Consider the following 10,747-nt stretch of genomic DNA (forward strand, 5'->3'; position numbering starts at 1 on the left):
AACTGGGACCCTGAGCTTGACCTTGACACCCGCCCCCGACTCTGTGGATGCAGCATTTGTGACGAAGGCCACCACTCTCCAGGGGCCGACGCTGTGCCCGCCGCTGGCACGGGCACACGGCTCGGCCCCGCCTGCGGCCGCAGCGCAACAGACACAGCGGAGTGCTCCCGTCAGCACAGGGGCTCCGACAAAATAGGGACAGAGTGGCGGCAGGAGGGGTCACCACGTGGGTCTCCCTGGGAAGGTGATGCCTGCGAGGCGGGCCCCCATTCGGACGGTGTGCCGGGGACGCAGACCGACGCTGTGCCGGGGACGCAGACCCAGCCTGGGGGGCCAACGAGGGTGTCCGAGGGCCGCCCGGGCGGCTGGAGGGGGAGCAGCAGCCCACGACAGCCCATCCCGTTCACACTGCGGTGGCCTCAGGCCATCCCAATGCTGATCCCCTTGCACAGATGGGGAAACCGAGGCCCCAGGAGGCTAAGTGTGTGACCAAGAGCAGATCTAGAAATCTTCCAAACCCTGCACCCGTCACTGCAGGGAGGGACCCTACAAGTCATTCCTGGGACCTCCTCCCCGCCCGGTGTGACTCAGCTCTTGTGCCGATGGTGCCCACTGACCACGGGTTGGCCCACCTCGACGGGACACTGCGGCCCGCAGCAAGCTAACCTCAGCAGAGAGCAATGGCCTGGGATCGGGGTTTTTTTAAATGTCATTTAATTTAGCTCTTGCTAAGACAATTAAGAGGAAATCGGCCCTCTTCCAGTCTGAAGATAATCAGAGGGACTAGACAAACCCATACTGACGTTAAGAAGATCACGTAGGCACACACTCAGCCAGCGGGGCGCTGAGTCCTGACACGCGGGCGCACCCTCCACAGAAAACCTGCTGGGACGTCCAGGGCAGCTGGGGTGACGATGGTGAGGACAGGAAGGTGACAGGCATGAGCTGCTGAAAAGGGAACAGAAGAGTCGGGCCTTGCATCAAGACGTGTTTGCTGTCAACAATACGGCTTCTGGGAGACTCGCTGGGAACGGGTCCCGGAGACAAACGCACAGTCTGGAAAGTCACGGCAAGACAAACCGCATGGCGGGAAAGGCGCTCGGGGTTTGGCCTCTGCGGTCCCAGATGCATGGATTTCACTGCAAGTGGATGACTGGGGACGGGTCGCCTTCACTGACGGGGGCACCACAGCGGAGCAAAGCACAAAAGAAGGAAGGTGGGGTCCCTGTGGGGGTTCATGGCAGTGTTGGGGTCCCAGGGAGTGGGTGCATGGGGGGCACTGGATCTGGGGGGATGTTCATGGGAGACACACAGGGTCCCAGGGGTGTGCCTGGTGGGCATGCAGGGTCCCCTGGAGGTGGTCATGCTTGGCATGTGGGGACCCCGAAGGCCATGCAGGGCATTCTGTCTCCTGGTGTCTTCTGTGCTGCCCACGCCCCGAGACGGGTGGCACAGCTTCCTTGCCGTCACTTCAGTGTCTTCGTGTAGGACCAAAGCGGACACTGAGCAGGCGTGTGAGTAACGCTGAGAGCGGAACCGCTCGGGGCGCCGGGTGCTCAGTCGTTGAGTGTCTGCCTTCACTTGGGTCGTGATCCCGGGGTCCTGGGATCGAGCCCCGCGTCAGGCTCCCTGCTCAGCGGGAAGCCTGCTTCTCCCTCTCCCTCTGCCACTCCCCTGCTTATGCTCAGTCTCTCTCTCTGTCTCTGACAAATGAGTAAATGAAATATTTAAAAACAAAAACAAAAAAGATCGGGAACCTCCATGCCCCCAGTGAGAGTTTTGACACTCGAAGCTTGCTCACGTGGCTGCTGGCACTGGGTCCGAGCGAGGTCGCCCGTGATGCAGACGGTCGTCCCTCACCGCTCTCACTTGTCAAGGGCCAGGGCGCGCACCCCGGTGGGGACCGTGTTATCCCTCGGTCACGTGAGGACGCTCGACCCTCGGCGAGGAGGACCCCGTGCGGAAGGTCCGGCGGCAGGAGGGAGGAGCCTGGGGTTCAATCGTGAAAGATCAGCCCCTTGGACACGGGGGCTGGGGAGGGGCGCCCTGCAGGCGGCAGCCCCAGCGTGGGCTCGGGTTTGGGGGCGTCAGATGGAGCTGCCCATGGTCGGGGAAGCGCCGTGGGGGTGTCCTGACCCCGAGGAAGGGTCTCCTTGGCGCTCTGAGGCCATTTGGCATTTCCGTTCGTTCGCGAACGAGCTCAGCAAACCGCCCCCGTTGTTCCATCAGCGATGACGGCACCGGCGGGGTTTTCCGAAGCCGCTGATTTCATACAGTCCCTGTCGTGAGGGAGAACACGCCACGTGCGAAGGCGCCTGTGACGGCGGCTGCAGCTGACGCGCCCTCCGCGCACCTGCCCCGACCTCCCCTGCACGCGCACGGGGCCCAGCGCACCCCGAAACACTCGAGTCCCCCCACCCGAGCGGCTCACCCGGAGCCACCGCAGCCCTCTGAGCCCGTGTCCCTTCAGACCGCGAGCAAGCTGGGCGAGGGCTCTCACCGGCTGAGCCTGAGGCCACACGCACCCCGGCCACGCCCCCCCGCCCCCGTGGTCACGGCTTCTCCCCCGAGGCCTTATTTAATCTCTATAATATCATTTCACAGATGACGAAACAGGCCCCGAGAATTTAAATAATTTTTCCAAAGTCAAGAACCGTTCAATGGCAGAAACCAGCTCTGAGCCGGCTCAGCCGGACCTCGGCCTCCGCAAGCGAAAGGGCGTATTGACCTGACTGCAGACATTTGATTTAATCTTTCATTCCCACGACCAGCAAAGGTTTCTTGGAGTCCATCTGTGCACAAAACAGGAGGAGAGCCACGCAGATGGGCCGTGCAGACCGGCGCGTTCCGAGCACAGCGGCCTCGTGGGGAAAGCAGGACTAGAGCCATCAGCTCGATGGTCGGAGCGCTCGCCGGATCGCTACGCTAACAGGGGGTCCGTGGACGGGTCCAGCCAAGGGACACCCTGGCTCCCCGCCGGCTGGCACAGACTGGCCCCCACGGGAACCCGGACCCAGGACACTGAGCTTCCCGGGCGGGCCTGCGTCCAGGACAGAGAGAAGACCGGTGGTTCCAGGGGTCCATGTGGTGCCAGGAGGAGGTGGGCTGTGTGTCAGGCCTGAGGACCCAGCCAGGATGGGGAGAGCTCCAGAGGCTCAGGGGTGAGGCCATGCTGGAGGCCGGGAGGCCATCGTCGCCACGATTCTGGACCACAGGACACCTCCCCTCCATCCCCTGACTTCCCAGCAGGAGCCCTCGTCCTGGGGGCCCCACGTGCACACACGCACAGGGACACACACACGTGCGTGCGTACATGTGCACACATGCACAAATAGACAGGACACACATACACACGTGCCCGCATACATGTGCACACATGCACACATGGGCACCCACGTACACACTCGCACACATGGGCACACATATGTACACGCACAGACACGTGCAGATGGGAGACAGCGTGCAGTGGCGGGGGGCATCTGGCCACCCCCCCTCGTGACTTCCCCCAAGACCCACATCCTCCCTGCCGGGTGGGCGGAGGGCACTGGCAGGGGCCGTGTGGGTCCTCCTGTGGGGACAGGCTGACCTCCCCCCATGCCTCTCTTACTGCCTGTCCACTTTCTGGGGGAGGCTCTGGAGGAACCAAGACAGACAAGACGTGGGGATCTCGGCCCGTCCCTCCTGCCACAGGCCCCTCCCTGAGGCCACCGATCCTGATCGAAGAAGGAAGTAGAAGAAGAAAACAGAATTTCGCATCTTGAATTACAGTCTCGGTGAGTTAAAAATACATGAGCCAGCCACCCGAGGAGGAGAAGCCTGGGGGCCCGCATGGCAGTGGAACGGCCGGGGCACAGAGCCCAGGCAACCGGCCTTCCGACGGCACCGAGCACCAAAAGCTTTGACTCTTTTGGACAAAAGCAGGGTCTGCAGTCACGGGGCGCAGGTGACCGCAGCACGTGGTGGCTCTCCCGGGAAATACGTTCACACGGGACAGTCGTGGGCTCAGAGTAGCATCCACCTCGAGGCTGGCGCTCCAAGGACACCTGTGGAGGGAAGCCTCCGAAGCGCGGCTTCCCGACAGTCGTTAGCGCCTGCTTCCTGCCAGGTCGGGGTGCGTGCTGGTCGCATAGCCCCCCTCGCGGCGCCCCCCGCCAGAGCCCCATCTTCCGCAGTAGGACTTGCTGGAGACCTCGCGTGAGTCTGACTGGAAAAGCAGTTTGTCAAAGCAGACGGGGCCGGCGGGCAGGGAGGACGTGAGGACGGGGATGCGGGCTCTCCCAGAGTAAATAGAGCGGGAGGAGAAGAAACAGAAATTAGCCCGGAGCCGCCTTTCTCACCCACCGACACCGTCTGTTTCCTCCTGTTTGTTCCAGAACCACGGGCCTGGGCGGGGGCACGCGTGTGGACACAGCCTGGCTCTCATCTCCCGGGAGTGGAGTACAGACGGCAAAACCCGACTCCCTCCTGTAACCGAATGACCCTGAAACGAAGCTCGGGGAATAAATAATGTAGACCGGCGAGCCGAGAGAGGGCAGGTGTCAGTCCCTGTCTGTCCTCACGGGCGAGGTGGGACAGGACAGGAGACGTTCTCAGAGACATGAATTTTTTAAATTAAAAACACTCTCCGGGCTTTGCCAGAAGGGCTCGTAAGCACGATCTCTCCAGCGAGCCCGGGCAGGAGGGCTCCCCGCATCCCCGGGAGCTCCCGCTTCAAGGTCCCTGCGTGCACACGCCGCCCACCCAGAAGCCTGGGCCCACCCACGAGTCCCGGGAGCAGGAACGCCCTTCCCGCCGCAGTTCGGCACACACAGGCTCGTCCAGCGTCCCCTGTTTCGGGGAGACGACCCGCAAAGTGCATGTGCCTCCGCCGGGAGCCCGGCCTGCGGACAGGACCGCGAGCCGCCGTGCCCGCCGCAGTCTCCCCGCACAGCTGCGGCGCCCGGGGGAAGGACGCTGCACCCCCGGCTCCCTGGCGTGGAGGCCGCACCCAGGGGCCGCGCGGCGAGCGCGAGCCCTGGCCTGGGCCGTGGAAGGCGGGCAGCAGCGCCCCACACGGCTCCTCTCATCACACCGGGGTCACAGCCTGGCCCCCGATGGCCTCCGAGCTCCCCACTGACCCGGGAGGAAGAGGCCTTAGAAACACCTTTTCTCCACGTAACTGGGGGTGAGGTTCGGTTTTCACAAACCCAAAGCAAGCCCCTTGTCTGCGTCTTACATGGTCTGGGTAGCGCCTGAGCCCACCTCAGGCTTGCGTTTAATTCCACACTTTCAGGTTGAGGTCTGCCTTGTGAGCCGCCTGCTGTCCGCTGGCCTGGCCTGGGCTCGGCCCGGCTCTCCCGGGCCAGACGGCCTGAGCATGCACCCTGGCGGCGAGGAGGGAGCCCGGGAGGCTGGGGCGTCGGCGTGGCGCCCGTGATCGAGGGAGCTAATCTAGGGGGACCGTAGACAAGCGGCCGCCCGCTGGCCGCGAGGGGGGCCTGGGAAGCCCGGAACGGGTGTTGGCCGGACGTGCGGGGTCGCCAGCTGTCCCGCGGGCACTCTCTGCGGTGCGCTCCAAGCCCTGCTGGGTGGTCCCGGCATCCGTGCCACGTGACGCCAGTTCCAGACGTCCTTCCCACATCATGGTGTGCAAGGGACTGTCCACTGCACCCTGGGCCTCCGATGCCATGTTAGTAACACTGGGTCTCCCTAGAGGAACGTATCTGGGCTGCTGTGCCCCAGCACAGTGCCTACGGGGAGGGCCACCGGCTCACCACTCCTCTCACTGTCCACACCAGGGGGACACAGGGAGGAGGGGTGGGGAGGGTCTCATTCCCGCGGGGCTCAGCACCGCTGTGAGCGGGACTCAGAGCCTTGTCACAGACAAGGGAGGGTGGAGGGGTGGAGGTCCAGGATCCACTCAGCCGTGCTAATGCACGGGGCCGGGGCCGTGCGTGTCCCTCGTGGGCCCGGCCTCACTGGGCTGGTTCCCTCATGGCCCTCTGGCTGGAGAGCCACTCCCCCCGGGGCTGCTTTCCTTTGTGCCTGTGGCGACCTCGCCAGTGCCTGGCCGAGGTCTCAGGAGGCACAAGTGTCCTCCTCGGTCCAGGCCCAGCCAGCCACCTCCTTCTCTCCACGCTCGGCCTTCCTAGGGGTGTCCTGCGCTGGTGGGGCCCCAGCTGCCCTCACGGGTGGGGCGGGGGGAAGACAAGAGCCCGTCATGCCCGGAACCAGAGCTAACTTCACGCTTAGCTCTGGGGAGCTAAGGGGGAGGTGGCTTATGCTCCCAGCCCTCTGGGTGACAGCAGTCCCACTCCGGGCTGCCCTGGAAGGGCTTGGGCAGAGTGACTGTCAAGAACACCGTTGCCTGTGGGACCCACAGGAGTAAGGACAGCCAGACCTGCTGTCGTGAGCCCCCGTGAAACCCTATCAACCCCTGTCCTCCGCGCTAAGTCCCTGTTCATCCCGGGCTCCCAGGGTCCTGCCTGGGGACGAGCAGAGGAAGGGTCGAATTGAGCTTACAATGGGTGCTGGGCCACCCACGGCCACGGAGGAAGCCTCTGTGCACCCACGTGGACGGGCGTCTCAGCACCTGGCTTATACGTGGGCATGGTGGGGCGTGGGAGGGGCGTGCAACAGGTGACAGCAGAGCACGGGGACACACGCGGCCCCCACGCTTCCCCACAGCGTCTGCAATGACGCTCACACCTGCCCTTCCCGGCACATGCAGCAGCTCATCCTGCCCGTCAAGCAACAGGTCCGTCAGCACCGGCCCACACGCCCTCTGGTCCACCTCTGTCCACGGCGTTCACAGGGCCACTCATTTAAGCAGTGTCTCCAACAGCTGTGTGGAAAGGAAGGGAACCACACCTGCAAACACCTCTAACCACCATGAGTAGCAGAATAAACCCACACGAGGCACGGTGGAGGGAGCCAGGTGGAGGTGTGCAAATCCAGGTGCCTTGGGATTCGAAGTCTGAGAAGGAAGGGCCCTGCAAGCACTTTTCTTACATCTGACAGTCATGAAAGATGACAGCGGATTATGCACGTGCATCTGTGTGTGTGCATGCATGTGTGTGCCTGCATGTGCGCGCACGTACGTGTGCGTGTCTGCATGTGCGTACATGTATGTGCATGTCTGCACGTGTGTGCATGCGTGTGTGCGCATATGCGTGTCTGCATGTGTGCACATGTATGTGCGCGTGTGCATGTGCGTCTGCATGTGCGCATGCACATGCGTGTACATGCATGTGTATCTGCATGTGTGTGCACATATGTGTGTGCATGTGCGTATGCGTGTCTGCGTGTGTGCATGCACGTGTGTCTGCATTGTGTGTGCATGTGCGTATGCATGTCAGCGTGTGTGCATGCACATGCATGCCTGCATTGTGTTAGCGTGTGTGTGCACGCGTGTATGCATGTCTGCATGTGTATGTGCATATGTGTGCACGTGTATATGTGTATGTGCATATGTGTGCACGTGTATATGTGTGTCTGCATGTGTGTGCACGTGCATGTGTGCAAGTGTATATGCATGTATGCATGTGTGTGCACGTGCATATGTGTGTTTCTGCATGTGTGAGCCTGTGTATATTCGTGTCTGCATATGTGTGCATGTGCACATGCATGTGTCTGCAGGTGTGTGCATGTGTATACGCATGTTTGCAGGTGTGTGCCAGGGTGTATGCATCTGTCTGCATGTGTGCACATGTACATGCATGTGTGTGCATAGCAGTGTGCGCATGCATGTGCACAGGCATGTGTGTGACTTTGAGGAAAGAATCTAAGTATCATTCATACCATCATCCAAGAATCTGTCTTCTGTTTTACCTTTTATTTTTGCCTTTTTCTGCTTGAACAGAAACTGCATTTTGTTTTTCACAAAAATTTCACAAAAAATTGCATATGTCCTTTGGACCCAGTGTTTCCAGGGTCCGTCTGCTGCCTGGCCTCCCCCAGGGAGAAATCCCATGGGTGCTTTTCCCCACCGTGGTGCATGTCTGGGAACCTCAGATACGCGGGCGTGATTGTTGCTGGGCTGTGGCCCGTGCCGTAGCTGTGCAAGCGGCTGAGGCCACCCTGAGGGGGAATTGAGGCCGGTTTGGAAGACCGTCAGTGGCTATGGTGTGCAGGACCATAGGGCAGTGATGGTCAGGGGATCCCCCCCGTAGGCCTGGTGCAGGCAGCCCCCGAGCCAGAGACAAGCCCGCAGGTGCCCAAAGGCCCTGACAGCCACCAAGGCTGAGCATCCAGGACAGGCGGTATGTCCCCTAGACCCAGGCCACAGCTGAGGGGAGGACCCTCATAGGTGTGGGCCAACCAGAGCCCTGGGACTGAAGACCACCCACAGCAGGGAGCTCCTGAGACAGTGAAGAAAGTCCCAAGCACCAGCACCCCCACGGGACTGCCAGGAGCGCTCAGAGGAGGGGGGCGTCCCCCAGGAGCTGCAGTGTCCACATGCCCTGGGCTTCGCAGAGCAGGGCCTGGAGTCTGCTATCAGAGTGGGTGCATGGTCACCTCTAGGTAGGGGAGCCAGGGGTAGGGGCGCTGCAGCAAAGCCCCATTCCGGACAGATGGAGAGACAGCTGAAGTCATGGCCACAGCCACCAGACCCGCTAGCTCAGTGCACTGACTAGCCCACCAGACCCGCCAGTCTAGTGCAGGGCCTAGCCGCTGACTGACCTGTGCCGGCTGGGATCTGTCCCAGGCCGGCGGCCCGGGAAACCACACCGGGTGACTGGAGTGTCAGGACAGCCCCCGTGACACCCAGGATGCACCCTGAGGACAGTACTTGCTGTTCCCCTGAAATTCAGATGCAGCTGCTGTCCCGCGTCTCACCAGGAAGCCCAGGCAGAGGGTGCCCCACCGGCCACCGCTGCTACAGGGGGCCTGGCTCCAGGCCTCCTCCCACAAATGCAGAGAAGTGACCCATCGGCCATCACCCAGACGGTGTGCTCTGTCCTGCTTTGGGGAGGGCACAGCAGCGTGTTCCTGGGCCTGGGCCGCCTGCAGGGACGTGCCGGGACTTCCACTCACTTGCTAGAAAGCCCTGGACGCCCCTCCAGGCCCACCCGGAGCATTCTTTGCCTCTGGAGGGCCACGCGCACGGCCAGGGGACAAGACTCTGGCCCAAGGGCATGCTCAGAGGCTCTGTGTGCATAACATGTTCTGAAGAACTTGGGTGATTTTCTCCACCACCTACTGGCCTCTGCACCCCGGACAACTGTGTGCCACACGCGAGTGCTGGGGACACGGCCCCTGCAGAGCCCTGCACCAGAAAGGAGGGGGTCCCGGCAGAGACCCGGCAGAGTCGTGGGCTGCAGAACCCCTGTGCCCCGAGGGTGGGGTGAGTGACCACATGTAGACATCTGCGGGCGACAGACGCCCCAACCCTCGGGGTGGACAGCGTGGGGACGGGGACGGTCCCAACACTCAGGGGGACGGCTGCTGGGAAAGGAGAATGTCAGCCCAGCACAGGTGCTAACACGAGGAAAGACGCTGTCTTTTGGACTCCCTCACGGGTCCTCACACCAGCCCCCGAAAGTTAAGCGCCAGGGTATCTTCTGACGCCCATGGGGGGAGTCTGCCCACGCGATGCCCACTGCGCCCTGCATCTCACAGCCGCACCACGTGGCTCTCCGCCTGGACCAGCACGTGACATGGCCGGTGAGGTCCAGGGATCTGAAGTTCTTCCCTAGGAGACGAAGAGACCCTTCTGGAAGGCACCCCACTGCCCCAAACCACAGCTCCTCCCCGGGGGTGGGCCCCACCGAGGGATTCCCAGCCTGATGCCAGCAAAGCCTGACCAGGAGCGAACGTGGTCTCTTGGAGGCCGCGGCCACCAAACCACGTGCTTCCCGTTCAGATGCGTAAAGGCTCCAGGGACGCAGAGGTGGAGGTGAAGCGGGAGACACGGGAGCCAACGAGGACAGTGCCCGGGGCCGCAGGCCAGAGGGAGGGCATGTCTGTGCTTCACAGCGTTGGGGCCCAGCTGCCGGTGTGGGGATGGAGACGGCCTGTCCCCGGCCGACTGCCAGTCTGCCCCGACTCCGCCGGGAGGCAGAGTGGGGTGGCAAGCAGGTGCGCGGGGTGGAGAGAAGATTCCCGCACACCTGTCTGCCCGGGGGCGGGTGGCTTTGGGCCCGGGTGCCATCAGCCGGAGGGATTCTCAGGACGAAAAGAACCGGGGGCAGGCTGCTGTGGTCGCTCTCAGACCCCCAAGCCCCATCCCCTCCTCTCCCCTGGGACACCGGAGCCCCAGCCTGGGCAAGGCCACCCCTCAGAACCTGCACCGTTCAGCACCTGGCTGATGCCAGCATCACCGTCACGCGGAGGGTGACCGGCCCTGGGGGGCAGGAGCAGGCCCCCACCTGGGCCTCTCCGCTGGCGCTCGGGAGCCCATGGGCACAGTTGGCGGCCCCTGAGCCAAGCAGAAGGCCTCCCACTGAGGGCCGGGCTCTGGGAAGATGCAGGTGAGGCGTCAGGAAACACGGGCTGCGTGTCCCCCGCACGAGCTGCCCTCTGCCCAGCGGCCGACCCCACGACGGGCTGGCGTGTCCACGGGAGTCCTTGGGTTAGGCCTGGTGGTCTAGTCCATCCGGGGTCCACCGCGGAGCCTTACTGAGTGACATGGGGCAGGGGAGCGGACTATTTACAGGCCGGACGTGTGTCCACACCGAGCCTCTCCCCCGACAGTGCTGCGGGTGCCCGGCGGCTCACGCAGCCGTTCTCGCCCCTGTGGGCTGCGGTGCTCCCTCTCCCTGCACGT

Source organism: Martes martes, assembly GCF_963455335.1.
Source record: "Martes martes genome assembly, chromosome: 3".
Taxonomy (NCBI): domain Eukaryota; kingdom Metazoa; phylum Chordata; class Mammalia; order Carnivora; family Mustelidae; genus Martes; species Martes martes.